Raw genomic sequence first — 11,114 nt, forward strand, 5'->3', positions numbered from 1 at the left:
AAAGTTTATTTTATCTGATATTAGTATAGATCTCCTTGCTCTCCTTTGGTTTTCACTTGCATGGACTATCTTTTGCCATCTTTTCACTTTGAATCTATGTATGTCCTTAGAGTTGAGGTGAATCTTTTTAAGTAGCATATTGTTGGGTCTTGTTTCTTTTTAATTCATTTAGCCATTCCATGGCTTCTGATTGTAGAAATCAATCTATCAACCTTTATTTATTTATTTTCAATCCATCAACATTTAGAGTATTTATTGATAGCTAAGGACTTGCTATTCCATCTTCTTATTTTCTGTTTTATGGTTCCATTTTCTTCTTCATTTCTTGGTGACTTCCTTTGTAAGTTGATGTTTTTCATAGTATGTTTTGATTTCCTTTCCTTTATCGTTTGTGTATCTCTTATAGATTTTTGTTTTGTGGTTACCATGAAGTTTATATAACACATCTTAGAGATCTAATAGTCTATTTTCTGTGAATATTTGGTTATATACAAATAGTCTATCCTTTTGCACCCCCCCCCCTTTTTTTTTCTATTGCAGTGCTCCTGCACTTGAAGATATAACCCTTAGGCTGGAAGCCCCAGGCAACAAAGACACGACAGCGAGGAGGCTAGAGGCTTTTCCCTCTGACTCTGTACATTAGGGAGACTGGGACTACATACCAAACCCCAAATAGAAAAGGAGGGTGCACAGGCCCTGCCCAGGACCCCTGCAAGGTCATGTAGCTCCACAACCTAAATATGCACCTACTCTGCCTCTGTCCCTCAAAAGCTCCCCTTTTACATTTCTGATGTCACTATTTACATTTTGCTTATTGTGTATTCATTAAATTATTTAAGCTATAACTATTTTTAATACCTTTGTTTTTAAATCTTTATAATAGAGTTAATTAGCACATATTACAGTATTAAAGCATTTTGAATCTGTCTTTATGTTTACTTTTACCCCAGTGTATTGTATATTTTCGTATGTTTTCATGTTAATAATTAGTGTCCTTTTGTTTCAGCTTGAAAAACTTTTCTCAACATTGCTGGCAAGGCAGGTTTAGTAGTGATCAATTCTCTCTGATTTTATTAGGGAAAGTCTTTTTGCCTTCAACTCTGAAGGACAACTTTGCTGGGTAAAGAATTCTTGACTGGCGGTTACTTTCTTTCAGCAGTATGAATATATCATTCTATTTCCCCTGTCTGTAAGGTCTCTGCTAAGACATCCACTTTACAGGGACAATTATTTTTTTCTCCTGCTGCTGTAAAAATTCTCTGGTGATGGTGGTGGTGGTGGTTTGTTTGTTTGTTTGTTTGTTTGTTTTTAGACAGTTTTATTACTCTGTGTCTTGGAGAAGAACATTTTGGATTGACATTTTGAGGTGACCTATTTGCTTCATGAACTTGGATGACCAAATCTTTCCCTGTTTTGGGGATGTTCTCAGCCATTATTTCTTGAAATAAGTTTTCTACTCCTTTCACCTTCTCTTCTGGGACTCCAATAATGCACACAGTATTTATTTTGATGGTGTGTCGTAACTTCCAAGGCTTTCTTCATTCTTATTCATTAGTTTTTCTTCTTCTGTTTGTATAATTTCAATTGATCTGTCTTCTACATCACTGATTCTCTCTTCTGCTTTTTCAGGTATGCTCTTGAAACTCTTCAATTTTTCATTCCAGTCATTGTATTCTTCAGCCACAAAATTCCTATTTGGTTCTGTTTTTATATTTTTATCTATTGAATTTTGTATTTTGTTCTTGTTTTTCTGCATTTTTTTACATCTGCATTTTCTTGTAGCTCTCTGAGCATCTGTAGAACAATTATTATGCATCCTTTATTGAATCTGTTAGATCTTATCAATAATTTCAGTAAAATTCAGGATATAAAATTAATAGACCAAAATCATTAGCATTTCAATACACTAACAAAACTTTTTTTAAGTTTTTACTTAAATTCCAGTTAGTTAACATACAGTGTAATATTAGTTTCAAGTGTATAATATAGTAATTCAACACTTCCATACAACACCTGGTGCTCATCACAGCAAGTGCACTCCTTAATCCCTATCCCCTATTTCCCCTGACCCCCAACCCACCTCCCCTCTGATGACCATCAGTTTGTTTTCTGTAGTTGAGTCTGTTTCTTGCTTTGCCTCCCTATCTCTTTTTTCCCCCTTTGTTCATTTGTTTCTTAAATTACACATATGAGTGAAATCCCATGGTTTTGCCTTTCTCTGACTTATTTTACTTGGCATAATACTCTCTAGCTCCATCCATGTCATTGCAAATGCCAAGATTTTATTCTTTTTTATAGCTGAGTAATATTCCTGTGTGTGTGTGTGACACACACATGTCTTCTCTATCCATTCATTAGTTGATGGACACTTAGGCTCTTTCCATAATTTGGCTATTGTAAATAATGCTGCTATAAACCTTGGGTACACGTATCCCTTTAAATTAGTATTTTTGTATTCTTCGGGTAAATACATAGTAGTGCAATTGCTGGATCATAGGGTATTTCTATTGTTAACTTTTTGAGAAACCTCCATACTGTTTTCCACAGTGGCTGCACCAGTTTGCATTCCCACCAATGGTGCAAGAGGGTTCCTCTCTCTCCACATCCTTGCCAGCACCTGTTGTTTCTTGTATTGTTACTTTTAGCCATTCTGACAGGTGTGAGATGTTATCTCATTGTAGTTCTGATTTCTGTTTCCCTGATGATGAGTGATGTTAAGCATCTTTTCATGTGTCTGTTGGTTGCCTGTATGTCTTTGGAAAAATGTATATTCATGTCTCCTGCCCATTTTTTAATTGGATTATTCGTTTTGGGGGTGTTGAGTTGTATAAGTTCTTTATATATTTTGGATACTAACATTTTATCCGGTATATTATTTGCAAATATCTTTTCCCATTCAGTAGGTTGCCTTTTCATTTTGGTGATTGTTTACTTCGTTATGCAGAAGATTATTATTTTGATGTAGTCCCAATAGTTTATTTTTGCTTTTGTTTCTCTTGCCTCAAGAGACATATCTAGAAAGAAGTTGCTATGGCTGATGTCAAAGCATCCTGTGTTCTCCTCTGTAATTTTTATGGTTTCACATCTCACATTTAGAGCTTTAATTCATTTTGAATTTACTTTTGTGTATGATGTAAGAAAGTGGTTCAGTTTCATTCTTTTGCATGATGCTGTCCAGTTTTCCCAACACCATTGGTTGAAGAGACTGTCTTTTCCCATTGTATACTCTTTTCTGCTTTGTTGAAGATTAATTGACCATACAGTTGTGGGTAATGAATTTTCTGAAAAAGAAATAAGTAAAACAATCCCATTTACAATAGCATAAGCCCTAAGGACATGGAGATCCTTTTGGCTATTTGGTGTCTTTTGATTGGAGAATTTAATCTATTTACATTTAAAGTGATTATTGATTGATATCGGCTCCCGGCTGGCTTAGTTGGAAAAGCATGTGACTCTTCATCTCAGGGTCTTGAGTTTGAGCCTGATGCTGGGTGTAGAAATTTCTTTAAAAAAAAAAAAACTTTAATTAGTGAAGGTAAGGACTCACCATTGCCATTTTGTTAATTGTTTTCTGGTTGTTTTGTGAGTTCATTGTTACTTTTTCTTATCCTGCTCTCTTCTGTGTTTGATGTCTTTGTATCAGTATGTTTTGACTTCTTTGTTATGTTCTTTTGTGTAATTGCTGCAGGTTTTTCCCTTGAGGTTACCATGAGGCTTACAGAAAGCAACTTAAAATTATAACACCTATTTTAAGCTGATAACAACTTCAATAGAATTTCTAAACTTAACACTTTTACTTTTCTCTCTTTCTCAGTTATTGCTGTTACAATTTACATATTTTTATATTATGTAACTAGTAACAGATTATTATACAGTTATTTTTACTATATTCATTTTTTCAACTTTTAAACTAGAATTATAAGTGAACTATACACCACCATCACCAAATTTCAGAATTGAACTTTGACTATATATTTACCATCACCAATTAGTTTTATACTAATTTTTAATGTTTTTATGATGTTAATTAGCATCCACTTATTTCCACTGAAAGAACTGTCTTTACTGTTTCTTGTAAGGCAGATCTATTGGTAATGAACTCCCTCAGCTTTTGTTAGTTCATGGAAGTTTTTATCCCTCTTTTCTTTTTGAAGGACAGTTTTGCTGGGTATTGTATTCTTGATTGATCATTATTTTCTTTTATTTTGAATATGTCATCCCATTCTCTCCCGGTCTGTTCATCAGGGAAATTGGTCTATAGTTCTCCTTTTCAGTGGGGTCTCTGGTTTTGGAATCAAGGTAATGCTGGCTTCATAGAAAGAGTTTGAACATTTTCCTTCTATTTCTATTTTTTGGAACAGCTTCAAGAGAATAGGTGTTAACTCTTCCTTAAATGTTTGGTAGAATTCCCCTGGAAAGCCATCTGGCCCTGGACTCTTGTTTTTTGGGAGATTTTTGATTACTAATTCGATTTCCTTACTGGTTATGGGTCTGTTCAAATTTTCTATTTCCTCCTATTTCAGTTTTGGTACTTTATATGTGTCTAGGAATTTGTCCATTTCTTCCAGATTGCCCAATTTCTTGGCATATAATTGCTCATAATATTCTCTTACTGTTTGTATTTCTGTGGTGTTGGTTGTGATCTCTCCTCTTTCATTCTTGATTTTATTTATTTGGGTCCTTTCCTTTTTCTTTTTGATTGATCTGGGTAGGGGGTTATCAATTTTGTTGTCTTCTTTTTAATATTTTTTAATGTTTGTTTATTTTTGAGAGACAGAGACAGGGCATGAGTGGGGGAGGAGCAGAGAGAGAGGGAAACACAGAATCTGAAGCAGTCTCCAGACTCTGAGCTGTAAGTGCAGAGCCCAATGCAGGGCCTGAACTCACTGACTGTAAGATCATGACCTGAGCTGAAGTTGGATGCTTAACCAACTGAGCCACCCAGGTGCCCCAATTTTGCTAAGTCTTTTAAAGAACCAGCTGCTGGGTTAATTGGTCAGTTATGTTTGATTTCAATATCATTGATTTCTGCTCTAACCTTTATTATTTCCCTTCTTCTGCTGGGTTTGGGCTTTACTTGCTGTTCTTTTTCCAGCTCTTTTAGGTGTAAGGTTATATTGTGTATCTGAGACCTCTCTTCCTTCTTTAGGAAGGACTGGGTTGCTATATATTTCCCTCTTATGCCAATTTTGCTGCATCCCAGAGGTTTTGGCTTTAAGAGAAAATATCTTGGCTGAGGCAAGTGTTTGTTATTGATTCTCATTTCAGACAATAGCAGAGGCCCTTTGAGTTGCTGGGTGTACATATTAATAATTTGGTCTTTTTCTTTTTATCAGATGGAAAAGAAGACTGAAAATTTATATCCCTCCTGGTGAGATGAATGCTGTTTTTTTTTTTTTTTTTTAAGATTTAAAATTTTTTTTTTCAACGTTTATTTATTTTTGGGACAGAGAGAGACAGAGCATGAACGGGGAAGGGGCAGAGAGAGAGGGAGACACAGAATCGGAAACAGGCTCCAGGCCCTGAGCCATCAGCCCAGAGCCCGACGCGGGGCTCGAACTCACGGACCGCGAGATCGTGACCTGGCTGAAGTCGGACGCTTAACCGACTGCGCCACCCAGGCGCCCCATGAATGCTGTTTTAATACTTAGCTGCAATTTCACAACAGCTTCAATTTTATCTTAGTGTGATATGAAAAACACCTGGAGTCAAACAGACTTGAGTTTATATTCTGGTTCTGCTACTGACTAGCCATGTCACTGGGTACGTTACTTCACCTTCATAGGCCTCAGTTTCCTCATCTGTAACCTCATTATAGATTAAATGGATAATGTTTATAGTGTTTTCCAGTAGTAGTTGTTTAGTAAACTGCTGTCATGATGGATTGATGCTCTACTGTATAACTGAGAATATACTCTCTGGGAAGCTGCATGTCAAGCCTGGAAGTAGTGTTGCCAGAGGCTTACCTGAAGTCAGTCTGGACTGGCACAATTATTTTCTTATAGGTAATTCCTCAAGAAATAGTGAGGTGACTTAACTATTAGACAAAAAAAATTAGCACAAATAATTGCCGTATTATTTGCTAATTAGTACCAATATAATGCCATATTATATTAGTCTGGGAGCAAAAGAAAATGTTGGGAATACAAAAAGACCGGTTTTGATCATTTGAGAAGGATTTTGATGTAGGAATTTATTCCTGAAAGTTAGGAATGAATGAAGTCATTAATTTATTCATGAAATATGTATTGAGCATCTTCTAAGTGCTAGGGACTCTGATAGGCTCTGGAAATACAGTGGTTCTGTATGAAGACAAGGGTCCTATCTTTGTAGAGCTTACATTGGGGTGGAAGTAAGGATATGTAATGAAAAGTAGACAATTTTAAAAATAAGATAATCGCATAATGAATACTTAAGGTTTGTTGGTAAGAGAAGGCTTCTCAGGGATGGTGACATTTCAGCTGAGTGCTGAATGACAAGGAGTGATGCTGCTTATGCTTGGGGTTCATTGACCTTGTGTCAGTGGATTTATGATTTTCATCAAATTTGGAAATTTGGGGCCATTGTTTTTTTCTCTTCCTGTAGAGACTCTTATTATACATATGTTAGGCCACTTGAAGTCCCATGGCTCATTATTGCTCTGTTCTTTCCCTTTCTCTTCTCATCCTTCTGCTTTTTAGTTGTTTTTCTCTTTTTCTTTTTGGATAGTTTCTATTGCTATGTCTTCAAGTTCACTAGTCTTTTCTTCTGCAGTACTTAACCTGCCCTTAATCCCATCCAGTGTATTTTTCATCTCAGATGTTGTAGTTTTCCTCTCTACAGTTTCATTTTGAGGCTTTTAAAATATTTCCTGTCTCTATTTAATATATTTTACTTTTTCTCTAGCTCTCTAAAAACTGGAGCGATTGTAGGGTTCACCTATTTCTTCCCCATCTCTTATGCATCACTGTCCTATGTTGCTTGATGTCCAATGTCTTGAGAACTATTATTTCTTTTTCGTTGTTGTTATTTCATATATTTTGTCCATATTTCTAGTTGTTTCAGATAAGAGGGTAAATCTAGTTCTTTTAAAAATTTTTGTTTTCAAAGTTTATTCATGGTGTGTGTGTGTGTGTGTGTGTGTGTGTGTGTGTGTGTGTGTTTGAGAGAGAAAGAGAGAGAGAGAGAGATGAGCAGAGAGAGAATCCTAAGCAGGCTCCATGCTGTCAGATAGAGCTCGACTTGGGGCTCAATCTCATGACCTGAGCTGAAATTAAGAGTCAGACACTCAACCGACTGAGCCCCCCAGGTGCCCCAATCCAGTCCTTATTTTATCCTAAAAGTAGAAGTTCTCTGCCTCCATTATTTAGCTCATATTTATTCTCAGGTTTTAAAGTATGCAAAAAGGCTCATATTGGTTTTAACCAGTTGCTGTCAATAGAAAACACTTTAGATTCTAATTGTACATGCTTTCCTGTTGTGTGATAAAGCACATGCCCTCTCTTTGGTTTCGAAACTAATCCTCATTCAGAGTCTAATTATTAACAACATAACTATCAAAAACTTCTGATATTTTTGTCTTTTTTTTTTTTTTAATTAGAATCACTTCTTACCAGTAAAGAAGTCTGCTTCAGAGTCATTTTGTTTTTATGATGCAATTGTGCTGTCACATTCCTGGGCTAAGCTGATTGTTAGATGCAGTTATCAAACATTTTTATGGCATTATACGTGGCCCAAGAAGTTTAGAAATTTTATTTTAGTTTTGTGTAGGTTGAGGTGGATTTATTTATTTTTATTCTGGTTAAAATCTACAAAACAAAAGTTACCATTTTAACTATTTTTCTTAAGTTTATTTATTTATTTTTAGGAGACAGAGACAGTGTGAGCAGGGGAGAGACAGAGAGAGAGGGAGAGTGAGAATCCCAAGCAGGCTCTGCATGGTCAGTGCAGAGCCCAATGTGGGGCTTGAACTCAGGAAACCAAGAGATCATGCCCTGAGCCAGAACCAAGAGTTGGACACTTAACCAACTGAGCCACCTAGGTCCCCCATTTTAATTATTTTTAAGTGTACAAGGCAGTGACATAAGTTACATTCACAGTATTGTGTGGTAATTTTTTGAAAATGTTTATCTTTGAGAGAGAGAGAGAGAGCAAGTGGGGGAGGGGCAGAGAGGGGAGGGGGGGAGAGAGAGAGAGAGAGAGAGAGAGAGAGAGAGAGAGAGAGAGAATCTGAAGCAGACTTCAGGCTCTGAGCTGTCAACACAGAGCCCTACATGGGGCTTGAACTCATGAACCATGAGATTATGACCTGAGCTAAAGTTGGATGCTTAACCGACTGAGCCACCCAGACATCCCCACTGTGTAGTAATCACCACTATTTCCAGAATTTTTTTTATCATCCCAAATAGACTGTCCATTAAATAATAATTTCCCATGCCATCCTCCCCCCAGCTCCTAGTTCCTAGTAACCTCTATTCTACTTTGTGTCTACATGAATTTGCATAGTTTGAGTATATCATATAAGTGAACTCATATAATGTTTGTCCTTTATTATCTGGCTTATTTCACTTAGCATAACGCTTTCAAGTTTCATCCACATTGTAGCATGTATCAGAATTTCATTGCTTCTTAAGGTTGAGTAATATGCCATTGTATGTATATAATGCATTTTGTTTATTCATTCATCTGTTGATGGACACTTGGGTTGTTTCCACCTTTTGGCTATTATGAATATACTGCTATGAACATGGGTGTATGTATCTGTCTGAGTCCCTGCTTTCAATTCTTTTGCATACATACCTAGGAGTGGAATAGCTCGATCATATGGTAAGTTTATGTTTAACTTTTTGAGAAGTCACCAAACTATTTTACATGGTGGCTGCACCATTTTATATTCCCACCAGCAATGCACAAAAGTTTCAGTTTCTCCACAGTCTCACCAATATTTGTTATTTTCTGGTGTGTGTGTGTGTGTGTGTGTGTGTGTGTGTGTGTGTGTGTGCTTTACTCTCTTTTTTTTTTCTTTTTTAATACCCATCCTAATGAGTATGAAATGGTATCCTATAGTTTTGATTTACATTTCCCTAATGACTAGTGTGATTTTGAGCATTTTTTCGTGTGCTCACTGGCTGTTTATGTATCTTCTTTGAAGAAATGTCTATTCAAACCCTTTGCCCATTTTTGAATTGGGTTGTTTGTTTTGGGGTCGAGTTATGTTTTAATGCCCAAATCTATCTGCTCTCCAAAAGATCTCTTGGATTTTTTTTTCCCTTCTAAATATCTGTGTCTTTGTAGTGAAGTTCTTTTTTTTTCTATTTTATTTTTTATTTTTAAAAATTTACATCCAAATTAGTTAGCATATAGTGCAACAATGATTTCAGGAGTAGATTCCTTAATGCCCCTTACCCATTTAGCCCATCCCCCCTCCCACAACCCCTTCTCCTGGATTTTTAATATTTCTTTTGATATTTTACATCTGGCATTTCTAGGAAATATTCCACAGGAAAATGTTTTGTGTTTCTATGATAAATGTGTGACATAAGTGAAAGATGTTTTGTAATAGATGAAACAGATAGTGATTCCAAGTTGCTTCCCATGAATGTGGGCTATTTTCAGAGAGTGCTCCTGCTATTTCTACATGGCAAACTTCCAGAAAAGGATAGTTGAATGGACTAATGGACATCATTTGGGGGTGAGTCTCTTCAACAGTGATAGACTTTAACTTTCACTTTTCTTTGGTTTGGAAAATTTTCTCTCTCAATGAAATATAAAACATAAAACAAACAAAAACACCTTCACTCTCTGGTATATGGTTTCTAATTAGACCTGCAAATGAAAATTTCATTTTGTAAATTTCACATGTCATCATTAAGTGAATCTGCTTTAGCTCCACTGGCAGCAGCTTGGACCCAATTTTTTTCTGTGTGCCTCTTTTGGGTTGAGAGATACATATATTTGGTGCTAGAGATAAAATGGATAACTGTAACTTCAGCCCTTCATCAAGTTCAGAGTTAAAAGTTTAAAGTGTGATTTTGAAGTTATAAAAATATAAAATACATAAAAATGTCACTCATGTTTGTAACAAAAGAATCAGTGGAACACATCTGAGAACAATTATTTGTTTTTATGGTAATGCCAACATGTGAATGTGATTAAAAAGAACAATAGCAAAAACAACAGAAAAGAGCTACCATTTATGGAGTACTCACTATGTCCCAGGCACTATGGCACATACTTTTCCATGTATGCTTGTGTTTAATAATTATAAATCAGGAAAATGAAGCTCAAAGAGTTAGTTAAGAAAGTTGCTCAGGGTCATATACTTGGTAAATGGCAGAGTCTGAACACAAAGCTAGGCTAGTATGACCCCAGTCCCATAACAGAAGTACCACAGCTTGTAGGGTGGAGGACAAACAAGGAAATGCATTTCAAATAATATTATTGCAACTGGCCAGGAAAGTGACATGGACATCATCTGGAAAATAAGGGATTTAAGTAGATAGAAAGAACTTTTTTAAAAAACTGTTTTGGGAATATTACATAAAAGTGCAGAAAGTGGGGCGCCTGGGTGGCGCAGTCGGTTAAGCGTCCGACTTCAGCCAGGTCACGATCTCGCGGTCCGTGAGTTCGAGCCCCGCGTCGGGCTCTGGGCTGATGGCTCGGAGCCTGGAGCCTGTTTCCGATTCTGTGTCTCCCTCTCTCTCTGCCCCTCCCCCGTTCATGCTCTGTCTCTCTCTGTCCCAAAATAAATAAACGTTGAAAAAAAAAAAAAGTGCAGAAAGCCAAGTGCTCATTTAACCTTCCTGACTGACACAGGTGTCCTCTCCAAGTGTGTTGCAGGGTTTCTTTTCAGTTGCAAATTTTGGATGAAAATATTTTGTTCATATTTTGACTGGCTTTCATCTTGATTACTATGGTCTACTCATTGGCCTTACCATCTTTTCCTGAAAAAAATGCCTCCTCAAATTCTCCTTCCCTAAGAGTTCTTACCATGCCCTCATCTCTCAATTCTATGCCTTGATTGTTTCCTAAAACCTGTTTTTAATAAATGCTGCTTGTTCAGTTGAGGTCTGAAAGTCTCCAGTGAATCTACCTTTGCCTACATCATAGTTCTTGGTTCTTGACAAATATACTTT

At 36.4% G+C, this 11,114-nt stretch overlaps 1 non-coding gene across 1 annotated transcript; it reads right to left on the reverse strand.

Annotated features, from left to right (window-relative positions):
• Positions 1–537: 537 nt before the first annotated feature.
• LOC125153882 (small nucleolar RNA SNORA57) lies at positions 538–685 on the reverse strand. Its single transcript, XR_007147617.1, has one exon. It is a non-coding gene; the product is annotated as a small nucleolar RNA SNORA57 (small nucleolar RNA).
• Positions 686–11,114: the final 10,429 nt, after the last annotated feature.

The sequence above is a fragment of the Prionailurus viverrinus genome, chromosome E2, assembly GCF_022837055.1.
Source record: "Prionailurus viverrinus isolate Anna chromosome E2, UM_Priviv_1.0, whole genome shotgun sequence".
NCBI lineage: Eukaryota > Metazoa > Chordata > Mammalia > Carnivora > Felidae > Prionailurus > Prionailurus viverrinus.